The sequence below is a fragment of the Carcharhinus amblyrhynchos genome, chromosome 24 (genome assembly GCF_965287045.1).
Source record: "Carcharhinus amblyrhynchos chromosome 24, sCarAmb.v2.hapA, whole genome shotgun sequence".
Taxonomy (NCBI): domain Eukaryota; kingdom Metazoa; phylum Chordata; class Chondrichthyes; order Carcharhiniformes; family Carcharhinidae; genus Carcharhinus; species Carcharhinus amblyrhynchos.
The window spans coordinates 42,561,907-42,588,529 of record NC_137347.1 but is presented as its reverse complement, the minus strand read 5'-3'; the positions used below and the strand labels follow the sequence as shown (position 1 = coordinate 42,588,529).

General features: G+C 44.1%; 1 pseudogene; it reads right to left on the bottom strand.

The window, feature by feature from the left end:
- Positions 1-26,623, bottom strand: part of LOC145357909 (S-adenosylmethionine decarboxylase proenzyme-like) — a 46,960-nt pseudogene that overhangs the window by 5,109 nt on the left and 15,228 nt on the right.

Here is a 26,623-nt window from a genome sequence, read left to right as displayed (position 1 = left end):
TTACATGAGGGTAATTCGAACCATCTGTTCTCATGTGTGACAATCACTAATGATGAGTTCAAGGGAGTTGTTGCAATCATCCATGGCAAGGCTGCACTCGGTCTGAGAGTACGGGAGAGAAGGTTCTCTGTCGCTCTGCTCTATTTCCTGATGCCCTCACATCTGCTCAGTTTGAATTACAAAAATGATGACGCATGACACTTACACGCTGTTTGCAACTTACAAGTGACTTATGCAACTTGTCTGAAAATTAATTAGACTGCATTGTTAAAATTCAGATAGCAAATAAATCTTTGTTTTAATGAATTGAAAATCGTAACTAGCAATCATTTTTGGCCGAAGATAGTTCCCAGAATCATACAAGGTAACCGATTACACTTGTGGATTTACAATAATTTGCACTGGTATTATAAAGCAGCATTTATAAGTGGGTTTAAAATAGTGACAATTACAACATAGCGCTGTACCGAATGTGAATTTTATTATTTGTTGAAGCAATGGTAAAGGGAGTTTTGACAAAAATATAGCATTATTGTTCTGGACACACTGTCTATGAAATTAGTCAGAAACCTGATTTTTTGCCTGTGGTAGGATTGCTTTTATGTTGTAACTGAATTCCTATTGAAACCAAAGTCAAGCTTTCCATAAACATAAGGGAGAATCATCTAATAATCTGGATGTTGTAAATGTCCTCCATCTCTCCAACTTTGTGCATCCAGTTCCTATCTCGCGTCTCATTTATATGCAATTTGCCGCAGGCACAAGCAGGCCATATGTTACAGGAAAACATTGCCTTTACAGTAAGCTGTGTATTGACTCACATGCTGCAGATTTTAAATACCACATCACAAATATACCATGTTAACTTATAACCAAATTGATCAGTCCAGTTTAAGTAGCCAGAGGTTAACAAAATAAATATCACGGAATGCCTTGGTGCGTTTGGAAAGGCTGCGTTTGAAGGTAATGATTTTTGAAGGAAGAAGACCTCCTGGTGAGATTGTGTTAATTGTAGATGAACCACTTCCTACTTAAATGTCTTGTTTATTTGACTTGTTTTTTATCTGTGAATAATGTGTATTGGCTGATTATGTGATGTAAACAAACCACCATTTTTTTAACTAAATTGCTTACTTTTTGATGATTTCATCTTATTATAATTTTATAATTTTAGTTTTAGTTTGAAATTTTGACGTGTTCTACAACAACCGCCGGAATTCTATGTCCCCGCCCGGCACGGAATCGGAGCAGGCGAGGGGCGGACCACAGAAAGGTCCACTGTCCTGAGGCGGGATTTTCTGGGCTGTAAATTCCCGCCCCACATCCCTATTAACCAAAGATGGTCATTAAAATGGATACAAGTCGAACACCGTGGGCAGGATTTTCCACACCCCACCGCCATGGCAGCAAAGGTGGCCTGCCATTGGCTGGTAAAGCAGGAGTTCACCGTCAGCGGGACTGGAAGATCCTGCCAGAAGGAATGACCAGAAAATTCCACCCTTAGTCACACATCCAATGTCTGTATCAGATCTACAAGTGTGTTGTATTTGTAATGTGCATCACATACTCCTGATGCTGAACTCCAAACTCCCATTTCTTTACAGATGAAGAACGGTTACTTTAAAATGATCACCAGTCACTTCATAGTACGCTGTTTAAAACAGAAGCGGATTTTTACAAACAATTACAACTGCCCTCTGGTTGGCTGTAACTAGTTGGCAAACAGTCCCACATCATCTTAAAGGGCCAGGCACGTCAAACCCACAACTTCCATCCAGACATTTCATGAGAGATTCACTAGTCTTTAAATAAAACCAAAACACTGCAGCGTTTCATGGTGATCAGATTTTAAAATGAAAAATTTGCCTTACACTTTCACTTTATTAAATGAAATATCATACATAAAATATCAACGTGACAACTCAGTAATCTTGGGAAAAGTATCAAAAAAAGAAAAAAATTTGTCTTCTGCTGATTTTGATAAACTGACTTCTTTTGAATGTGATGTGGTACAGGCTTACAATCAGCTGAAAACCTGGTGTCCTCGACATCCAATAGATCATTCTTTCTTCGTTAGAAGTGTGCGGTGGGTACTTCAGAGAACATCTCATGTTTGGACAAGCACAAAAATTAGGATGTGATAAACTGCAGAACATTTTCTCACAGGAAAAGTTGAGCAAAATAAACTTCACCTCTGCTCCAATTCCACGCAATGGCCTTAAGGGGACAGTCCAGATTAAATACCATTTATCAGTGGACAGCTCTCTCAATGCAGACCTTCCACATCTACAAGAGAAGTGCTACCACAATATAATAATTCACAATGTCATACAATAGTACATTGTGCAACAGCTCTTTCCTTATAAAATGGTATACCTTCCTACCTATTCATTCCAATGGGGTAAATTGTCTGCTATAAATTAGGACAGGTTAATCACATTGTGCATTCAATTCCATTTACCCACATTTACAGTTAGAGAAGCACTTGATAAACAGTATTCATGATCCAATAAATAATACTGTGTTGTTCAACATATAACCTCAAGGTCTATTAGGATCTATTCACACCAGTCAGCCATTATTTAAAGTTTATTTATTAGTGTCACAAGTAGGCTTACATTAACACCACAATGAAGTTACTGTGAAAATACCCTAGTCGCCACACTCCGTCACCTATTTGGGTACACTGAGGGAGAATTCAGCATGATCAATGCACCTAGCCAGCACGTCTTTCAGACTGTGGGAGTAAACCGGAGCACCTGGAGGAAACTCATACAAATACAGGGAGAACATGCAGACTCTACACAGACACTCACCCAAGCCAGGAGTCGAACCTGGGTCCCTGTCGCCGTGAGGCAGCCATGCTAACCACTGTGCTGCCCAACAAGGGTAAATTCACCTTTGTAAATTGCAAATCTACCTAACAAAACAAACAAATATTTGCTGGAGCTTTGAGCTGGAACTCATCTGATTAGCATAGAGAGTTGTAACAAACTTCCCTAATTTGAAAATGTCCACTACCTTCTTAATCAGGCTGGTGTAGGAATCCAAGGCTGGATTAGTTCCCAAGCTCATATTGGGAAAGTCAGGTTCTGGTGTGATGTGAATGGTCCAATATGTTCCCTATTGTTATGAAGAGACAAAGAAAGAAGTCGCTGTGGAAAAATGGTGCATTAATTAAAACTCCATCCAACAGCAGCCCATTCAGGGGGAAAGAGCCGAAATACAAACCACAGATTTCACAATCATTGCCTTTTAGTCACTCGGAAGAGTTTGTTCTCTGCAGAAAGAAGCTTCCCTGTGTTTTCAAACAAAAGTTTTGCTGCAAGAATTGTGACAGACTCATCTTTCTTCTGCTGCCTTCGATATTCTGGACTGTTTGCCGAATATTTATACATATTCCTAGCATAAATTCCAAAAATTCCTATCCACAAGGCATCTTTAACATAAACCGTCTGACCTGTGAGAAAGGTTTTAGTTCAAATTTATGTGACGCAGAATTTATTTTTGGGCTGTGTTTATCCTGGCTAAGCAACGATTCGATTTTAAAATTCTCAGCAATGCTGTCAAACCCCTCCATGACCTCATCTCTCCCGACCTCTGTAACCTCCTCCAGCCACACAACCTTCCAGGTGCTGATCCAGTTCTGGCCATCTTCAGCATCCTTGAGTTTAATCGCTTCACCGATGGCTGTCCCTGCCTCCAGCTGCTTGGGCCCAATCTCTGGAATACCGTCCATAACTTCTCCCGCTTCCTTCCTTGACCATCTGCCCTAATATTGTAACTCTGTGTCAAATTTTGTTTATAACAAGGGTCAAGGGTTTCATGGCTTCTTCTTACATTGGAGTCCTAGAGGTTTACAGCTTGGAAACAGGCCCTTTGGCCCCACTTGTCCATGCCGCCCCTTTTTTTAACCCTGAAGCTCGTCCCAATTGCCCGCGTTTGGCCCATATCCCACTATACCCATTTTACCCATGTAACTGTCTAAGTGCTTTTCAAAAGACAAAATTGTACCTGTCACTATGACTACTAACTCTGGCAGCTTGTTCCAGATACTCACTACCCTCTGTGTGAAAAAACTGCCTCTCTGGACACTTTTGTATCTCTCCCCTCTCACCTTAAACCCATGCCCTCTAATTTTAGACTCCTCTACCTTTGGGAAAAGATGTTGACTATCTAGCTGATCTGTGCTCCTCATTATTTTATAGACCTGTATAAAAACATAAGAACATAAGAAATAGGAGCAGGAGTAGGCCATCTAGCCCCTCGAGCCTGCCCCGCCATTCAATAAGATCATGGCTGATCTGAAGTGGATCAGTTCCACTTTCCCGCTTTCTCCCCATAACCCTTAATTCCCTTGTCTACCAAAAACCTATCTACCCGTGACTTAAATATATTCAGCGAGGTAGCCTCCACCACTTCAACGGGCAGAGAATTCCAGAGATTCACCACCCTTTGAGTGAAGAAGTTCCTCCTCAACTCTGTTCTAATCTGCCCTCCCCACCGCCGCCTTATCTTGAGGCTGTGCCCTCTAGTCCTGCTGTCCTTTCTGAACGGGAAGAATCTCTCTATCTCTACCCTATCTATCCCTTTCATTATCTTATACGTGATCACCACTAAGTCCAGGGGAGAAAGTCCCAGTCTATCCAGCCTCTCGTTATAACTCAAACCATCAAGTCCTGGTAGCATCCTAGTAAATCTTTTCTGCGCTCTTTCTAGATTAATAATAACCTTTCTATACAAATGTAATTTGTTCTTGTTATTAGGCAAGAGCCTGATGTAGAGGTTGTGATAGCGTGGACATTAATACTGTGAAAAATAAATCTGTTTTACAAATTTGATACTTCCCAATCTTATGGGAAAATAATAAATTCTGTAGACCTGTTAGAAAATGCACTCAACGATACACTATACTCTATAAATCCGATAATATGATATGAAATATCCTGAAGCATTTCATAGACACTGGTTAATTGGAAGCCTATTTTCTGTAGTTCTATTGGTAAACACTATTTTATGCACAATAACTTATTATAGTGCTATTAGTGGAATAAAACATCCCAGTGAACCCCACAGGACCATCAGAAAATGAAAATGACACCAAGGCGTAGCAGGAGATATCAGGCAGGGACCAAAAACCTGATCAGAGGCAGTTTTAAGGAACAGCTTAACTGAGAAATGCAAAACAGGAGAGGGGGAGAGGATTAGGGATGGAATTCTAGACCTTGGGGCCCAAGCGGCTGGAGTAACAGCCATTAATGGTGAAATAGTAGAATCCTACAGTGCAGAAGGAGGTCATTCGGCTCACCAAATCCGCAGCAACCACAGTCCCACCCACACCCTATCCCCGTAATCCCAGGCATTTACCCTAGCTAGTCGTCTGTCACCAAGGGGAAACTTAGCATGGCCAATCCACCTAACCTGCACATCTTTAGACTATGGGAGGAAACCGGAACACCAGAGGAAACCCAACGTAGACATGGGGAGAACATGCAAACTCCACATGGACAGTGATCTGAGCTGGGAGTTGAACCCGGTCCCCCGGAGCTGTGCCACTCTGCTGCCCAATGAAAATCAAGAGTGCTCCAGGTACACAGTAAGATTCCACAAACAGCAATGAAATGAATAAGTGGTTAATCTATTTTTAATGGTATTATTCGACAGAGTGATGCATGGAAGAGCAATGGTAATGTAACTGGATAAGGACCCGGGGCACAGGCAAATCCTCTGGGCTGTGGATTCAAATCCCACAGCAGCAGCTGATGGAATGTAAATTTAATTAATAATTCTGGAATTGGAAACTCGTAATGGTGACCACGGCAACCAGCATCAATTGTTGAAAAAATGCAACTCATGAACTAATGTTCTACAAGGAAGGAAGTCTGCCGCCAATATTCAGTCTGGCTGTGATTCCACACTCTTAACAATGTGGCTGACTCTTAGCTACCCCTCTGGAAGGATCTAGTGAGCCAATTAGTTGGACTAAAACCACTGCAGAAACTCCGTACTGATTAATAAACCAGCTCACAGCACCTTGTCAAGGACAGTTAGGGAGGGAGAGTGGATGCTGGACTTGCACTGACACTCACATCCCATGAAAGAATTCTTAAAAAGCAGGATACTGAGCAAAGTCCTGGCTCCAACTGAAATTGGTCCACAGGGCATTTAATGGCAACATGAGCTTTCTCTATCAAATCCCGTATTTATTGGAATCAACAGATATTGAAGTACAGCATTCTTTATAGAGGTAGAAACTGATACTTTTGCTGGAGAAAGCTGGCTATTAATTTTGGATATATTCTACAAAAAAAATTCCAAAAATAGTAGGTTAAATTGTGAAATACACAGAATGGTTACAGCACAGGGGGCCATTCAGCCCATCGTGGCCATACCAGTTATTGGAATGAGCAATTCACCCAGTGCTATCCTCCCACCTTCTCCCTGTGGCACTGTACATTCTTCCTTTTTAGATAAGAATCCAATTTTATCTTGAAAGCCTCAACTGAATCAGCCTCCATCACACTCTCAGGCTTTAACCACTCGTTGCGTGAGAAAGGATTTCCTCGCGTCTCTAGGGCTTCTTTTGTCAACATTAAATTTGTGCACTCTTATTCTTCCATCAGTGAATAGATTCTCCCTATCTGTTCAGTCCTGACTCCTTCTATCAAATCTCGCTCAAGCTCCACTTCTCCAAGAAAAACAATTGCAGCTTCCCCAATCTATCTCCGTAACTCAAGTTCCACATCCTGAGAACCATTCTTGTCAATCATTTCTGCACTCTCTTTCATGCTTTCACAATGCCCAGAAAGGTCATTGCCGGCACTTGTGTAGCATGAAGATTATTTGCCACTTGTCAGCCCAAGCCTGGATATTGTCCAGATCTTGTTACATTTGGACATGGACTGCTTCAGTATCTAAGGAGTCACAAATGTTGTTGAACATTCTACAATCATCAGCGAATATCCCCATTTCTGATCGTACGATGAAAGGAAGGTCATTGATGAAGCAGCTGAAGATGGTTGGGCCTAGGACACCACCCTGAGGGACTCCTGCAGAGATGTCTTGGGACTGAGATGATTAACCCCCAGCTATCACAAACACCTTCCTTTGTGCCAGGTATGACTCCAACCAATGGAGAGATTTCCCCCTGATTCCCATTGACTCCAGTTTTGCTAGGACTCTTTGATGCCACTTAGTCAAATTCTGCCTTGATGCCAGGGGCAGTCTCTCTCACCATATCTCACGTTCAGTTCCTTTGTCTATTTTTGGATCAAGGTTGTAATGAGGTCAAGAGCCAAATGGCCCTGAAAGAACTCAAGCTGAGCGTCAGTGAGCAGGTTACTGCAGAGTAAGTACCATTTGAAAGCACAGACAATTACATCTTCCATTACTTTGCTGATGGGTGAGGGTAAACTGCTGGGCAGTAATTGGCTGGGTTGGATTTTTCATGCTTTTTGTACAGGGCGTACCTGAGCAATTTTACAGATTGCTGGGTAGATGTCAGTGTTGTCACTGCACTAGAACACCTTAGCTAGGAGAGCGGCAAGTCCCATTACTATAGCCGGAATGTTGTCAGGAGTCATTGCCTTCGCAATATTCAGTACCTTCAGCCTGTAGAGTGAATCGAATTGATTGAAGATTTACATCTGAGATGCTAGGGATCTCCAGAGGAGGTCGAGATGGATCATCCATTTGGCATTTCAGGCTAAAGATTGTTGTGAGTGGTTCAGATTTATTTGAACCATGGCCGGCATGGTAGCACAGTGGGTTAGCACTGCTGCTTCACAGCTCCAGGGTCCTGGGTTCGATTCCTGGCTCGGGTGACTGTCTGTGTGGAGTTTGCACATTCTCCCTTGTGTCTGTGTGGGTTTCCTCTGGGTGCTCTGGTTTCCTCCCACAGTCCAAAGATGTGCGGGCTAGGTTGATTGGCCAAGCTGAGAAATTGTCCCTTAGTGTCCAGGGATCTGTAGGTTAGAGGGATTAGTGGGCATAATATGTAGGGATATGGGGTTAGGGCCTGGGTGGGATTGTGTTTGGTGCAGACTCGATGGGCCGAAGGGCCTCTTTCTGTACTGTAGGGTGCTACGATCTTTTGCTCTGATGTGCTGGGCTCCTCCATCATTGAGGATGGGGATATTTGTGGAGTCTCCTCCTCCAGTGAGTTGTTTAATTGCACCTGGTCATTGAAGTTGGCTGGAAATACTTCAGTTTTCTCTTTTTTTTAATTCATTCACAAGCTGTGAGTGGCTATGCCAGCATTTATTGCCCATCTCTAATTGCCCTTGAGAAGGTGGTGGTGAGCTGCCTTTTTGGATTGCTGCAGTCCATTTAGTGTAGGTACAGCCATAGTGCTGATAGGGAGGGAGGTCCATGATTTTGACCCAGCGACAGTGAAGGAATGGCCAGTATATTTCCAAGTCAGAATGGTGAGTGACTTGCAGGTGGTGGCGTTCCCCTGCACTTTCTCAATGACAGAGGTCAGAGGTTTCAGAGGTGTTGTCAAAGGAGTCTTGCTGAGTTGCTGCAGATGGTTTTGCACTGATGTTTTGGCTTCCCCATCATGAAGATTGGATTACTTGAGAGGTAATGGAGTTTAATTGTCCACCACTATTCACGTCTGGGTGTGACAGAGCTTAGAAAAAGTGTTTGCCGTGGGGTCACTTTGCTTTGTTTGAAACTTGCTGCCTATGCTGTTTGATATACAAGTAATCCTGTTGCTGTAGTTTCACCAGGTTGACATTTCATTTTTAAGTATGCCTGAAGCTGTTTCTGGCATGCCCTCCTGCACTCTTCATTGAGCCAGGGTTGATTCCCTCATTTGGTGGTGACGGTAGAGTGGGGAATATGTTGTGCCGTGAGGTTACAGATTGTTTTTGAGTACAATTCTGCTGCTGCTGATGGCCCACAGTGTCTCATGGATGCCCAGTCTTGAGTTGCTGGATCTGTTCAAAATCTATCCTGTTTAGCACGGTGATGATGCCACACAACAGAAGGCAGGATATCATCAATGTGAAGGTGGGGCTTTGTCTCCACAAGGTCTGTGCAGTGATCACTCCTCTGATACTGTCATGGACAGATGCATTTGGGAAAGGTAGCTAAGTGAGGACCTGTATGATTTTCTCTCTTGGCTTCTCACCACCTGCTGCAGTTCCAGTCTAGGAGCTTTAGGTCCTGGCCAGCTTGGTCTGTGGTGATGTTACTGAGCCACTCTTGGAGATAGACATTGAAATCCCCACCCAGAGTACATACTATACCCTTGCCACCCTCAGTGCTTCCTCCAAGTGGTGTTCAACATGGAGAACTTCCGATTCTGTTATAAATCAACATTACAGAAAAACAGATTGCCTCTTCATTATTTGATTGCTGTGTGTGGGAGCTTGTTGTGTACAAATTGGCTGCTGCATTTCCTGCATTATAACAATGGCAACACTTTGAAAGTATTTCACTGGCTGTAAGATTCTTTGGGGTGTCTTTAGATCTTAAAAGACACTATATAAATAAAAGTTTTTCTTTTTCATTCTTCCAAGAGAATATTTGGATATTTAAGAGAACAAAGAACAAAGAAAATTACAGGACAGCAACAGGCCATTCGGCCCTCCAAGCCTGCACCGACCATGCTGCCCCTTCCGGGGACCATACCCCTCCATTCCCATCCTATTCATGTATTTGTCCAGACACCCTAAAAAAGAAAAAAGTGAAATGTCAGTGTAATAAATAAATGGAGATTCCCATTTAGATGGGATAGGTTGGGGGATTAGTGGGGTAAATGTGTGGTGTTACAGGGATAGGGCCAGGGTAAGATGCTGTGTCGGAGAGTTGGTGCAGGCTCAATGGGCCAAATGGCCTCACTCAGCTCTGTAGGGATTCTGTGATAAAGTTGGTAAGTTTTAGTTTATTTTCACTTTGTCCCACTCCAACATAGAAACGGACAATAAGACCTGCTGCTGAGAATGTAAAAGCTTGTTCCTTTAAAAGATTTCTGGCAGAAACCTATAATCATCCCTCCCTGAAACTCAAGTTACTGTTCAATATCATCCTCTTCCACCATCGCAGTCTGTTTCACACGAGAGGATTCCTAACAGCGTAGGAATAAGCGTGGCAGCAAGCCTGCAGTATCTCACTGCTCCATAAAAATGTGGACTATTTTGGAGTTATTTCTCTGTCGTTTTATTGCACCTTCTGCTGTCAAGCTCTGCAAAGTATTCCTAACAATCAATATGTAAGCACTGTGTCCTCTGGTGTCTCCTTCCAGCTCAGTATTTCACGGTCTGTTAGATTTAGCAAGGTTTTTTAGGACGAGACAAAGAAAAGCAAGATCCATTTTCCAGGTTTAACTGGTTCAAGGTAATTAACTGCCCCCGGACTTTAGAAAAATCTCACAAAAAGCATAAAGCTTCCACTTCCTCCTCAGCATGTTTACACAAGTCGGTAACAAACTGTTTGCCTGTGGAGCCAAGGCTGTTACTGACATGGGGTTTACCTGGTCTGTGAAATGGACCGTGAGTGAGGAACCACAATCCCAAACTGGTATTCAAGATCACGGCATGAGGGAGAACGAGACAAAATGAAGACAAGTCTCTTCAGCACCGTACAAAAATGACAAATAGGGGAAAGACCAGCTGTGGATCCAGCTGTTCCATTTGCAGCTGTACTTTCTGGTTCAGTGACACTAACCCCCTCCACACCACCCACCCCCTCTCCGTCCACCACACTCACCTATCCTTGCAGAACCCCAACACTCTCGCAATGCAAAATTTAAACTGATCGGGCACGAGGCAAGCTCAACACCCAATTAGAGGCAGGCACCAAACACCTTCCGAAAGCCAAGTGAGAGTGGGCAATCTGACACCAGCAGCAAAGACACGTTGGGGTGCTGTTGCTGCAGAGAGAAGGCAGCTTATGGAAGGACCAGGACAATGAAGGTGGCAGAAAGTGGTGATGGATGCCAAGTTGAGGGACAGTACCTGATCCAGTACCAGCTGATTCCTCAAATTTCACAAAACGACAAACATGGAAACAAATTTCCTTTTCCCATTGATGACAAATGCGAGATAATGCATTTTGGTAGATTGAAGCGGGGCAGGACTTACTCAGTTAGTGGTAGGGCATCGGGGGGAGTTACAGAACAAAGAGATCTCGGGGTACGTGTTCAAAGCTCCTTGAAAGTGGAGTCACAGGGAGACAGAGTGGTGAAGAAGGCATTCGGCATGCTTGGTTTCATCGGTCAGAACATTGAATACAGGAGTTGGGACACCTTGTTGAAGTTGTACAAGACATTGGTAAGGCCACACTTGGAATACTGTGTGCAATTCTGGCCATTCCATTATAGAAAGGATATTATTAAACTAGACAGAGTGCAGAAAAGATTTACTAGGATGCTACCGGGACTTGATGGATTGAGTTATAATGAGATGCTAAATAGACTGGGACTTTCTTTCTCTGGAGCGTAGAAGGCTGAGGGGTGATCTTATAGAGGTCTATAAAATAATGAGGGGCATAGATCAGCTAGATAATCAACATCTTTTCCCAAAGGTAAGGGACTCTAAAACTAGAGGGCATAGGTTTAAGGTGAGAGGGGAGAGATACAAAAGTGTCCAGAGGGGCAATTTTTTCACACAGAGGGTGGTGAGTGTCTGGAACAATCTGCCAGAGGTAGCAATAGAGGTGGGTACAATTTTATTTTTTAAAAAGCATTTAGATAGTTACATCAGTATAATGGGTATAGAGGGATATGGGCCGAATGCAGGCAATTGGGATTAGCTTAGGGGTTTCTAAAAAAGGGGTGATATGTTCAAGTTGGGCTGAATGGCCTGTTTCCATGCTGTAAACTTCTATGACTCAATTACTTCACCATCTGTGCATTGACATGTACCAAATAGTTCATCGTTGCCTAGTAAAAAGATTGAAAGTTCCAGTCTGTTCTAGGCTGTACCGTAACAAGCTCCGAAAGGGTTTGTAAACTGGCAGCAAATGGATATTTCCTGTTTCCTACCCCTGTAGGTGCTTTGATAATTGCAAATTGTCCTGAGGGGGGTTGGGATCCAGCGCTGCCCTCCAGCAATATGGAATTCTGCGTCCGATCAAGGCCTTTGACACAATCAACAAAGAGGAAAAGTAATGGGGAAATTTGGCTGCCATGAGAAATTGATCACAATGGTTCGACAGTTCCATGACAGTTTGTCTTGGATAATGGGGAGTTTTCTCATCCATTCCTCGTCACTAGTACAGTCACATGCTAGTGCCAACCCTCTTCATGGTTTTCTCTACAATGGCGTCCAATGCCATCCATGGTGGTGATCCTGACATGGGCCAGAGCTGGGATTTTTCAGCTGTGCTTACCCCAAAACTGGAAAATCCCACCTGACTTCAACAGATTTTTCCATAGTCTGCCCCTCATTTGCAATGGTTCCCGTGCTGGGTGGTGTAATAAGACTTTGGAGGCTGAAGTCCTTTCATCAAAATCCCTTTATTTACAATTCCAACAGCAGTAAACAGAGTGCTTTCAGCCAGCAATCTACCATGGGGAGTGCCAGAGGAACTGACACTCCCAGTTAAATACAAGGAAAGGACTCCCTGATTGGCCCATCAATTGACTCTTTAATCAGTTTATATTCCAATAGGCTAACCTCAATGGCCTAACTGAAGTCATTACAGACGGAATGGGAGAATTCCCCCCGGATGTTCTGAATCTGAGATGACTCCAGACAAAGGCAAAGATCTCTGAGGACACTGAGTGCGATTTCCTGTTGGGCAATAACTACACCAGCTCGTGGGTGAAAACCCGAGCTGCAATGCATTCTGGACTTGTTCTCTAACACGTGCAGTAACTTCAGCCTGGCCTTCAACATGGATGTACCAGCCTGCCCCAGGAAAGCTCCATCTCAAACCCAAGCAACATCATCTTACCGCCCCACAGTCCACGGGAATCGGAGCAGGCAAGGGGCGGACAGTGGGAAGGTGCAGTGACCTCGGGCGGGATTTAACAGTTTCATGATGAGTGAAGCCACAAAATCCCCCCCAGTGTTTCAGTCCAAGACCAGAAGCTATCAGGATCAGACTGGTTCACCTCCCTTGGCAGGACAATCTATCAGTTGTCTGGATCAATGTCGAGACACATGGGAAGACTACCAAAGCAAGGGTAGTCTTTGGACATCAGTGTGGGAATGAAGACAGGTACATCCGCCTTTCAAACTGAAGGTCTATCAGGCAAAGGTCATACCTGCTCTGAGCATGTGCCACTTGGGCTGTGTACCAGCGTTATGCCAAGATATAAAATCACTTTCACCTGAGCTGTCTCCGAAAAGAGAGCTGATGACAGGATATAATACCAAAGGCTGAGGTGCTGACCTGAGCTGGCATTGTCAAACATCCACACCAGACCGGGAGTGTCCCCACTGGGTATGGATCCGGAATTCCTGACAATTGTTCGCCAAAGGCAATCTTTTATGGAGAGCTTCCCCTGTCAGTTCCACTCCACTTAGAACATAGAACATAGAACATTCCAGCGCAGTACAGGCCCTTCGGCCCTCAGTGTTGCGCTGACCTGGAACCAATCTAATGACCCTCTAACCTAAACTATTCCAATGTTATCCATATGCCTATCCACTGACCGTTTGAACGCCCTTAAAGTTGGCGAGTCCACAACTGCTGCAGGCAGGGCATTCCACGCCCTTACTACCCTCTGAGTAAAGAACCTACCTCTGACATCCATCCTATAATTACCACCCCTTAATTTAAAGCTATGTCCCCTCGTGTTAGCCATCACCATCTGAGGTAAAAGGCTCTCACTGTCCACCCTATCCAATCCTCTGATCATCTTGTATGCCTCAATTAGGTCACCTCGTAACCTTCTCTCTAATGAAGATAACCTCAAGTCCCTCAGCCTTTCCTCATAAGGCCTTCCCACCCTGCCAGGCAACATCCTGGTAAACCTCCTCTGCACCCTTTCCAATGCCTCCACATCTTTCTTATAATGCAGCGACCAGAACTGTACGCAATACTCCAAGTGCGGCCGCACCAGAGTTTTGTACAGTTGCAACATGATCTCACTTACCCTGCAGTCTGGCCTCCAGCCATGCACCGTGAGGGAGACCGGCAGCCGTCCCCAGTAATGACCCGGTGATGCTCCAACAACTGGAGAACTGCCAGTTATTTGACTGCAGGGAGCATTTCCTTTCAGCTGCAGATAGTGTTGTGCTGAGCTACTGAACAGGCTCCTAGCTGTAAGGTCTGGTCATAAGATTGTGTGGGGGAGGGTTCACCCCTGACCTTTCCGCCTGGGGTGGGTTTATAACCAGCCACAAACAGGAAAGAGAAAGCAGGACAACAAACCCACTTCAAATTATTTCACATCGAGCAAATTAAAGATTGGACACAGATGTGAAGAGGCTAGAAGCTAAAATAATTCTGAAAAAAATTTCTAAAACAGTTATTAAAACAAAATAGTTTTAAAAATATACTGATTAATAACAGAACTTCATGAATACCAGATTTTTTTTAGGCTAAGTTTGGTTATTCATCAAAACATATTAATCATATCACTGTTAGAGAGACAGAGGGACAGACAGAGAGACGAGCACAGAGAGAGGGTGTGAAGAACTGTGGCCAAGGTAGTTGTGGGAATCAGTGAGCTTATAATGGATACTGGTGGACTGTTCATCACCAGAAGTCATAGAATCCCTACAGTGCAAAAGGAGGCCATTCGGCCCATTGTGCTTGCACTGGTAATAATCCCACCCCAGTCCTATCCCCACAACATCACATTTTTACCCTTCTATTTCCCCCCACACTAAAGGGAAATTTATCACAGCCAATCACCCTAACCCGCACATCTTTGGACTGCGGGAAGAAACCGGAGCATCCAGAGGAAACCCACGCAGACACGGGGAGAACGTGCAAAATCCACACAGTGACCAGAGGCTGAAACTGAACCCAGGACCCTGGCGCTGTGGGGCAGCAGTGCTAGCCACTGTGCCACCTATGGAAACACTGAGGTAATATGGCTCTCAACCGCATCCGGCCCATACCCTCAGGCCACTGCTCTCACCCCTCCCCTCCCTCTCAGAATCAGGATAGGGTCCCCCTTATCCCCACTTTTCACCCACCTGTCTCCGCATTCAAAGGATCATCCTCCGCCACGATGCCATTACCACACATTTCCCCCTCACCCCCCTGTCAGCATTCCACAGGGACCATCCTCTCCAAGACATCCTGGTCCACTCCTCCATCGCACCCAACACCTCATCTCCCGCCCACGGCACCTTCCTGTGCAATCGTAGAAAGTGCGGCACCTGCCCCTTTTGACCTCCTCCCTGCTCACCGTCCCAGATCCTAAACACCCCTTTCAGCTGGAGCAGCGCCTCACAGGCACCTCCTTCAATCTGGTCGATTGCATTCGCTGCTCCCAATGCGATCTACTCTACACTGGGAAGACCTAACGCAGGCTGGGTGACCGCTTTGCTGAACACTTCCGGTCTGTCTGCAAGCAGGACCCAGACCCTCCTGTTGCTCACCACTTCACCACATCACCCTGGTCTCTTGCCCACGTGTCCGTCCTGAGCCTTTTGCAATGTTCCAGTGAATCCCTGTGCAAATTGGAGGAACAGCAACTCATCTTCCAATTGGGCACTTTACAGCCTTCCAAAGTGAACAATGAGTAGAACAGAGTGTGAACTCTCCCCTCCACCTTCACTCCATTTCCATTTATTTTATCTCATTTCTTCCCTTCATCTCATTCATCCATTTTTATCATCCCATGTTCTCAGTTCCATTTTTCCACTTCTCGTTCTCCATCCTGCCCCCAACATCCACTCCACCCACTGCCCCCTGCCCCTCTCCCCTCCCCCCAACCATAGTACCATTTCTCAGAGAGTCCCTTAACAGTCTATACTTCTGGTCGCCTTATTACCGGAAGGACGTGGCGACTCTGGAGAGAGTGCAGAGGAGGTTTACCAGGATGTCGCCTGGTATGGAAGGACTGGGGTATGAGGAAAGATTGAAGAAATTGGGGCTCTTGTCCCTTGAAAGACGTCGACTGAGGGGGGATCTAATAGAGGTATATAAGATTATGAAGGGTAAAGATAGAGTAGACAGATGTAAGCTATTTCCTATGATAGAGACACATAGGACAAGGGGCCATGGACTTAAGGTGAGGGGAGAGAGGTATAACACAGATATTAGAGGGAGGTTTTTCACACAGAGGGTAGTGGGGGTATGGAATGCTCTGCCAAGTAAGGTGGTGGAGGCAAACACGCTAGAGTCATTTAAGAGTAAATTAGACAGGCACATGAGTGGGTTGGAGATGGGTGGATATAGGAGATTGTTTTAAATAAGGGTCATTAGCATTGGGGCGTCCCTGGTAATGTAAATGGATATGGTACAATAATAATGTTTTTTTCCCTCTTTTCCTTCACAGGTTTTAAGTCGGTCCGCCTCGTGTCCAACGAGGGGCATACACACGATGGGTCGTACTGGGGCTGCTCTTGGTTGTTTGAGATTGGCCTAGTGCTTCATGTCGTTAGTGTGTGCCTAAACTGGACCAGATACTGGGCAAGACGACAGCTCAGTGACTATCGCTGATTGCTGCGCAGACACATGGATTTGGGCCGGTGTCTGTGGGAGTTTGCGCATTCTCCCCGTGCTTGCGTGGGTTTTCTCCTGGTGCTCCGGTTTCCTCCCACACCCCAAAGATGTGCTGTTAGGCTGATTGGCAGGAATAAAATGTCTCTAAATCAGTTTCCCTCAATGTGGATGGCCATAAAACATTAGACAGGGGTTATGGGTGGAGAGGTGGACTGGTGGTGTTGAGATGGCGGCGCGGGCTCGTTGGGCCGAAGGACCTGTTTCCTGGGCTGATTTTGTTCTTTGTTCTTTCTTTGTACTTCTGCCATTCACACATTCTGATCACCTGATCATAGAATCATAGAATCCCTATCGTACAGAAGGAGGCCATTTGGCCCTTCGAATCTGTACCAACCATAATCCCATCCAGGTCCTATTCCCATAACCCTGCTAATCCCCCTGATACTAAGGAGCAATTTACCACAACAAATCAACCTAACCTGCGCATCTTTGGACTTTGGGAGGAAACTGGAGCACCTGGAGGAAACCCACGCAGACACGGGGGCAACATGCAAACTCCACACAGGCAGTCACCTGAGGCCGGAATTGAACCCGGGTCCCTGGCACTGTGAGGCAGCAGTGCTAACCACCACCCTGTAATGGACACTTTTAGCACCTTCCTCAGCTTTCTTCATCATTATTTACATTTCCTTTGTCCAGTTACACCCCCACCAACCCTCATAATATAAATCTCTTCTGATTTTCTTTGCTCTTAGTTCTGGTGATGGGTCACCAAGGCTCAAAACATTGGCTCTATTCTCTCTCCACAGAGGCTGTCAGACCTGCTGAGATTTTCCAGCTTTTTCTGTTTTTGTTTCAGATTCCAGCATCCTCTCTTTATCCGAGAGTTACAGACAGTTTCAGAGCAGTAACGATAGCACAGAATAGTCTTTCACCATCAAAACCTCCCTTAAAATTCAGGTCATTTTTATAATGTGAAGTTAAACAAAAATCGAATTACTTTTGAAGACACCGCCTGATTACACTGGGTTGTGACAGACTTTGTGCAAGTGAGTTTGTGAAAAAATACAGAGGGAAATACAATGCTTTTGAGCTAATTTCTGTCGGAGGTATAGATCGGTCCAAAGCAGAAACCCATAACACCACACTATACTGCATTCCTACTTCCCTTAAAACAGAAAAAAGACCCAAAATCTATTTTTTAAATTCTCAATCTGTGATGATACAGTTTGTTGCTAAGAGCCCCAACATGTTTGTCATGAAGATATAGTGCCATTTTAATAGAACTACCAACCAGACTCTTTTTCTCACTTTTTATTTACACATCAAAATGCATTTAACAGGTTACCAATCACAGACTGTTTTTATGATGTGCACAATCACAGATTTGCTTTTTAGCTGCGTGGTGGAATACTTACGTCTGCTCACAGTCCGTTCGTCGAGTAGCCACAGGGATTGAACATCTATAACTGAGTCTGGGATCAGATCCCGAATCCCACTCACCTGAAAAACAAACCATTTTAGGGAAAGTGTAAGGCACGTTAAGTTCCACTTTTGTATTTAAAATCATTCATACTCAGCGTTTGTTCAATGTTGTTTTAAGACCGGAACTCTGAACATTCTCAAAATGGTTAAAGGTCCAAACATCAAATCAGCGGAATGGTTTCGGTTTTTAATTTGTTGCATATCTGCTTTTAGTTCTACAAAATAAGCTAAGAGTTCATCCCACTTGAAGCATGAAATTGATCACAAAGAAATTGTACATTCTCTGAGTGCACTGTACTTAAATGCTTTATAATTATACCCTTAAATTCCATTTTATGGTATTCCTTTTACAACGGTATTCTCCAGAAAAAGGCAGAGTAATTATTTTACAATGTTCCATTGTCTTGGATTTCCTGCACCATAAGCTCTATGTTTCTCATCGGAAAGAATTTTTGAGTTTGCAGTGAACAGAATAGTCCATCTTAATTCACCACTTAGCTGGGCTTGACAATGGAGTCAGTATCCTGTTCACCCAGGGCAGCGACTTGCACCTCACCTGCCGCATTCAGCTGTTTTGCCCGTGTTTGAACCTTTCCTTCCCTAACAATCTATTGATTGTTGCCGTGAATATCCCTAACAGCTGAATATCCACCCTTCTCTTCCAAATGCAACACTTAATAGCTTGGAAAGTTCTGTGAACTGGAAGAAAGGATTAATGTTTTTATCTGCACTACTCTTTCAATATAAAAGTTTGAGAATTTGTCTATGTTGACAACTGGTCCCAATAGTCGAACAAGGAAACAAAAAAATTCTAATTCTCCTGACAGCACTGACAAAAAAGCCAGACAATGACCATCTCCAATAAGAGGCAATCTAACCATCGCCCCTTTGATATTCGATGGTATTACTATCATTGATTCCCAATGTCAACATCTTGGAGACTACCATTGACCAGAAACTTAACTGGACTAGTCACATAAACATTGCTTGTACCAGAGCAGGTCAAAGGCTAGGCAACCTGTGGCAGTTAACTTACCTCCTGACTCCCCAAAGCTTGTTTATCATTTACAAGACACAAGTCAGTTATGTGATGGAATATTCTCCACTTGCCTGGATGGGTGCAGCTCCAACAACACTCAAGAATCTTGACCCTATCCAAGACAAAGCTGCCCATTTGACTGTTACCCCTTTCACAAACATTTACTCTCTTCAACACCAACGCACAATAGCAACAGTATCATCTACAAGATGCAGGAACTCACCAAGGTTCCTTAGACAGCACCTTCCAAACACATGATCATTACTACTAGAAGGACAAGAACAGCAGACACTGGAAACAGCATCACCTGGAAGTTCCCCTCCATGCCACTCACCATCCTAATTTGGAAATATATTGCTGTTCCACTCTGTGGCTGGGTCAAAATCCTGGAATTCCCTCCCAACAGCACTGTGGGTGTACCTCCACCTCAGGGACTGCAGTGAATTAAGAAGGTAGCTCACCACCGCCTCCTGAAGGGCAACTAGGGATGGGCAATGAGTGTTAGCCCAGCCAGTGTCCCATAAATGAATTTTTAAGAATTCTTCTGTTCAGTTCCAGATTCTCTATAATAGTATGTTTCTTGATACATTTATTAAGAACACGCAAAAGCCCAGGTTTAACATGTGGAACCCGAGGTAAAACCAAAACAATAAATTATTTCTTGAGGAATTCCAAATTCTGTATAAAAAATCCAATATTTGAAATATGCCATGAAAAATTCAGCTTAATTTTTTTAATATAACTTGATAATAAAATTTATACCAGATTTCCGTTATCTGTAGCATCTTGATTTTTGCCAAATTAATTTCATAAGTTCTGCTAAAGCAGCATAAATTTCCTCCTTGGTCACAACTGCCCTATCAGACGATGGAATCACATTTTTGATTGGCTAAAATGGAAAAAAGAAACCCTAAATAACTCTGCAATTATTTCTGCCAACGAGTACACAATATTTACAACATTCGCTCCCTCTCAATAGTCTCTTAACTCAAGCTTCACGACACCATGTGGTGTAAACGCTAGGCAACCTTACTTTCTGTCTTTAGTAACCACGCTCACCCACATGACAAAAATGCCCATTTGCCAGCCACCTGCCAACACTTTCCCCACTGCGCAATCATCAAGCAACCTCCCATTCTCACACTTTCACCTCCCTATCCATTAGGCTAATGCCTCAACCCCATCTCCAAAATATTATACAGTATTCTTTCTCCCTGTCCTTAATCAGACTGTCCTGTTCTCATTCTCTTTGGTAATCCTATCAAACAAGCTGGTGCTTGCAGAATCTGAGGAAAAAGGACCACATGTGCCCAGTTTCTGCATTTAGAATTATAGAACAGTTACATCTTAGCCCATGAGTAGTTCCACTGGTGAAAAGCCAATAGTTAAAAAAGTGAAATCAAAGCAGAAAAATGCTGGGAAAATTCAGCAGGCCTGGCAGCAACTGTGGGGAGAAAAAAACAAGTCAACGTTTCAGTCTGCTTGACACTTCTTCAGAGCTTTAGTTTTATTATTTTAGTCAAAGATGTATTCTGTAGTTCAGCAGGGCTGAATTCTTGGTCATTAACGTTATGTGGTTTTTATGACTCTTTCAGTCTTTCCATTGGTCTGTGATTGGGGAGGAGAACTGGTTACATGGAGATCCCACAATCGGTTGTGAATGTTGTGAAGTTTTCAGTGACAAATTGTGGAGGATATGTTCTATAGTGCCCTGGTCACTTCCCCGTTGTCCTGTGGAGTCTGGAAGCTTCCATCCACCTGGAATAATGTTCCACAGGAATGAGGAATGCTGTTTCTCGAAAAGCGAAGAGGTCGAGTCCCAGTTTCTGTCAAGGTCTATCTGGAAAGCGGTAAGGGTAATAGAGCCTGTGTAGGGGCTGGGCAAGACAACATCTCGGATAGGCTGAGAAATGCCCAGATACCACACAGATTGCTGCGTTACTATCTTCACCTTCCTGGCCCCAGGTGACCACCATGGACTCCACAGAGAGTCTCTTCCGTTATTGTCCTGGGAATGACCAGGCAATTGAAGACCAGAAGTTCATTAGATGCCTGTTTTGTTCAAGATATTTGCCGAGGAGCTGGTTGATGGGATTGTATTTGGACCAACCTTCAAAATTCTCTGACTTGGGCACACCACATCCTCCTTCTGTGATTCTTGGACCTCTTGCAGATTTGAGGCAGAGACGGGTGGGGAATTCTTTCTATTGATGAGAATGGTCCCAGCTCAGAAACAAGAATGGACTCCTGGGCAAGGGCATGGTTCACCCTGGCTCTGGATAGGGCAGGTCCATGGTCTGAGATCTTGGTGCATATACAGCCATGTACTGGCAACACGTTAACTGAAGGCTGAACCTTGGAATAAGTAGGGTCATTTTAACTATCTTGTGGAATTCAATGGGATGATAAGTGGGTTTACAGTGGGTCCCAATTTGGAAAGGTAAATCCAGCAAGTAGTCAGAGAATCTCTCCACTGCCCATGTCACCGCCAATGACTCCTTCTGAATGGTTGCATAGCAATGCTTCAATTCTATCAAAACCCTGGAGACAAATATACAAACTTTCCATTGCCTGTTGTCTGCACTATATCTCCAATAGAGTTGGTGCAGCAACAATTCAATCAATTTGTCCCCAGGATGAAGGTGAGGACCCGTAATCAGGTGGTGAGTAAATTGGGTCAATATTCCTTGGAATTTAGGTGACCTCATTGAAGCACACAAGATTCTGAAGGGGTTTGATAGGGTTGATGCTGCGAGATTGTTTCTGCTGGTTGGGGAATCTAAAATACAGTCTCAGAATAAGGGGGCGTTATGTAAGGCTGTGATGAGCAGAAATTTCTTGACTCAAAGGGTTTTGAATCTTGGAATTCCTTCCGCAGAGAGTTGCTCCAAGATTGGATATATTTAAAGCTGCGATCACAGATGTTTGTTCTCTCAGGGAATCGAGGGGTGTGAAGAACGAGCTGTGGAGTGGAGCTGAAACCCTGGATCAGCCATGATCGTATAGAATGGCTCAGTGGGCTACATGGGCCACCCTGCTCCTATCTCTCAGTGAGCGAATGTGTTGAGGTAAGGATCAGCCAAGATCTATTTGAAATGTGGAACAAGCTTGAGGGGCTGAATGGCTTCCAACCTTCCTTATATTCTTAAATCAAATTCAGCCGTGACACCTAAAAATTTCAATTCTATTATTAAAAATTATTATCTGAACACAATACTGAATTTAATTCAGTTTTCAACTAAAATTCTGTACAAAAGTTACTAATTTATTACTTCAGAAAATCATTGAATCTCCACAGTGCAGAAGGAGGCCATTCAGCCCATCGTGTCTGCACTGACTGCAATCCCACCAGACACTATTCCCATAATCCCACATATTTACCCTGCTAATCCCCTGACACTGGGGGCATTTAGCTTGGCCAATCAACCTAATCCGCACAACTTTAGACTGTGGGAGGAAACCTATCCTCATAAGGCATGCTACCCAATCCAGGCAACATCCTTCTAGATCTCCTCTGCACCCTTTCAATGGCTTCCACATCCTTCCTGTAATGAGGTGACCAGATCTGAGCACAGTACTCCAAGTGGGGTCTGACCAGACATGGGGAGAATGTGCAATCTCCATGTAGACAGTGACCCAAGCTGGAATTGAACCTGGGTCCCTGGCGCTGTGAGGCAGCATTACTAACCGTCATGCCACCGTGCCATCCCTATGCCCAGCTGAGAGAAACAAGAAAATTTAGATATTGTCCCAATGTCTCGCTGGTTACAAATTGCTGTTTGTAAAAGATTTGTTTATCCCGTTAATGCTGGAGATTAATTGTGCAAAATCCCATGACTGCTACAGCTAATTAGAATTCTTTTGTAAATTAACCTGACGATTATTTTTATTTTCTGGACAAAATCTGATAATAAAATACCTCGGGGCTTCTATTTTGGGTAAGTTATGTTTTCTGGCATTTTTATGACTGATCCTCCCAGCTATTGTTTGTTAAACTCTGTCCCTATCTCCAACTTCCAAGGTGAAGCAATTGCTGATTGAATATTAATATTCAAAGCTAAAATATGTAAACCAGCCATGTGTTCCAGAAAGGCATTGGCTGAGGCATCGAGTGGAATCTATTCATTTATGTGATTGTCATATTCATTTATCAACTTGTATCATTTATTTACTCTTCAGAAAAGAGTTATTGTGAAGTGCTGGACCCACAATGTGCCACCCGGGTGCTGTTATTTCTTCCAGCAGCTTGACCCTCTGAGATCTCTGCTCTCCTCTAACTATAGAACATAGAAAAACTACAACACAAACAGGTCCTTCAGCCCACAAGTTGCGCCGATCATATCTCTACCTCCTAGGCTTACCTATAACCCTCAATCCTATTAAGTCCCATGTACTCATCTAGAATTCTCTTACAAGACCCTATCGAATTTGCCTCCACCGCCACCGATGGCAGCAGATTCCACTCACCCACCACCATCTGAGTGAAAAACTTACCCCTGACATCTCCTCTGTACCTATTCCCCAGCACCTTAAACCTGTGTCCTCTTGTGGCAGCCATTTCAGCCCTGGAAAATAGCCTCTGAGAGTCCACCCGATCAATACCTCTCAAAATCTTATCCACCTCTATCAGGTCACCTCTCATCCTTCGTCTCTCCAAGGAGAAAAGACTGAGTTCTCTCAACCTATCCTCATAAGGCATGCCACCCAATCCAGGCAACATCCTTGTAGATCTCCTCTGCACCTTTTCAATGGCTTCCACATCCTTCCTGTAATGAGGCAACCAGATCTGAGCACAGTACTCCAAGTGGGGTCTGACCAGAGTCTTATAACACTGCAGCATTATCTCCCGACTCCGAAACTCAGTTCCTCGATTGATGAAGGCCAGTACACCATACACCTTCTTAACCACATCCTCTACCTGCGAAGCCAATTTGAGAGTCCTGTGAACCCAGACCCCAAGATCCTTCTGATCTTCCACACTGCTAAGAGTCTTACCCTTGATATTATACTCCTTCATCCCATTTGACCTGCCAAAATGTACCACTACACATTTATCCAGGTTGAAGTCCATCTGCCACTTCTCCGCCCAGTCTTGCATCCTATCTATGTCACGCTGCAACTTCTGACATCTCTCCAAACTATCTACAACACCTCCAACCTTTGTGTCATTGGCAAACTTACCAACCCATCCCTCCACTTCCTCATCCAGGTCATTTATAAAAATCACAAACAGCAAGGGTCCCAGAACAGATCCCCGGGGCACTCCACTGGTGACCGACCTCCATGCAGAAAAAGACCCACCTACAACCACTCTCTGCCTTCTGTTGCCAAGTCAGTTCTAGATCCACAAAGCAACGTCCCCTTGGATCCCATGCCTCCTCACTTTCTCAATAAGCCTTGCATGGGGTAACTTATCAAATGCCTTGCTGAAGTCCATAAAAACCACATTTACTGCTCTTCCTTCGTCAATGTGTTTAGTCACATTTTCAAAAAACTCAACCAGGCTCGTAAGACACGATCTGCCTTTGACAAAGCTATGCTGACTACCTTTGATCATACTAAACTTCTCTATATGTTCATAAATCTTGTCCCTCAGAATCCTCTCCATCAACTTACCAACCACTGAGGTTGGACTCACCGGTCAGTAATTTCCTGGGCTATCTCTATTCCCTTTCTTGAATATAGGAACCACATCCGCAATCCTCCAATCCTCTGGAACCTGTGCCATCTCCATCAATGATGCAAAGATCATCACCCCAGGCTCTGCAATCTCTTCCCTCGCCTCCCACAGTAACCTGGGGTACATCCCATCTGGTCCTGGCAACTTATCTATCTTGATGCTATTCAAAAGCTCCAACACATCCTCTTTCTTAATGTCCATATACTCAAGCTTTTCAGTCTGCCGCAAGCCTGCACTACAACCACTAAGATCTTTTTCCACCGTGAATACTGAGGTAAAGTATTCATTGAGCACCTCTGCTATTTCTACCGGCTCTATACAAACTTTCTCACCATCACATTTTATAGGTCTTATTCCTTCAAATCTCATCCTTTTACTCTTTACATATTTGTAGAAGCTTTAGGGTTTTCCTTAATCTTACCTGCCAAGGCCTTCTCACAACCCCTTCTGGCTCTCCTAATTTCCTTCTTAAGTTTCTTCATATTTCCCCTTACTCCAGATAAACACTTTCCTAACTTGCCTGATCCTATCCCTCTCCAATGCTATTGTAAAGGAGATAGAGTTATGATCACTATCCCCAAAATGCTCTCCCACAGAGAGATCTGACACCTGTCCTGGTTCATTACCCAATACCAGATCGAGTACAGCCTCGCCTCTTGTAGGCTTATCCACATACTGTGTCAGGAAACCCTCCTGAACACACCTAACAAACTCCTCCACATCAATCGATGTTTGGGAAATTAAAGTCTCCCATCATGACAACTCTGTTATTATTACATCTCTCAAGGATCTGTTTCCCTATCTGCTCCTCAACATCCCTGTTACTATTGGGCGGCCTATAGGAAACACCCAGTAAAATTATTGACCCCTTCCTGTTCTGAACTTCCACCCACAGAGACTCCGTAGACAATCCCTCCATGGCATCCACCTTCTCTACAGCCATGACACTATCCCTGATCAACAGTGCCACTCCCCACCTCTTTAACCTCCCTCCCTGCCCCTCCTGAAACATCTGAAACCCGACACTTGAAGCATCGCGTCCTGTCCCTGAGACATCCAAGTCCCTGTAATGGCCACCACATCACATTCCCAAGCAGCGATCCACGCCCTAAGCTCATCCACTTTGTTCACAACACTCTTATCGTTAAAATAGACACATCTCAAACCTTTGGTCTGAGTGCTCCCCTTCTCCGTCACCTGTCTATCCTCCCTCCTACACTGTCGCTCTCTATTTGCAAGCTAACCTCCTCGCTCCCAGTCACTTCATTTCGATTTCCTCCCCCCAACCATTCTAGTTTAAAGTCTCTAGTTTAAAGTATAGATCTTTCTTGTTTTTAATCATTCTGGGAAGAGATGGCACGGTGGTATTGTCACTGGAATAGTTATCCAGAGGGTCAGGGTAATGTTCTGGGCATTAAAACAAAATACTGCAGAGGCTGGAATCTGAAACAAAAACAGAAAATGTTGGAAAATCCCAGCAGATCTGACAGCGTCCATGGGGAGAGAATAGAACCAACGTTTCGAGTCTGGATGATCCTTCATCAGAACTTGGACAGAGCTCTGAAGAAGGGTCATCCAAGACATGAAATATTGGCTCTCTCTCCACAGATGTTGTCAGACCTGCTGGGGTTTTCCAACATTATCTGTTTCAGTAATGTTCCGGGGACATGGGTTCAAATCCCAATGTGGCAGATAGTGGAATTTAAACTTAATAAAACAAACATTTAGAATGAAAAGTCTAATGATGACCGTGAAACAAATTTCCTCACATCTTTACCAACTTGTGACTTCAGACCCACAGAAATGTAATTGACTCTTAACTGCCCTCTGAAATGGTC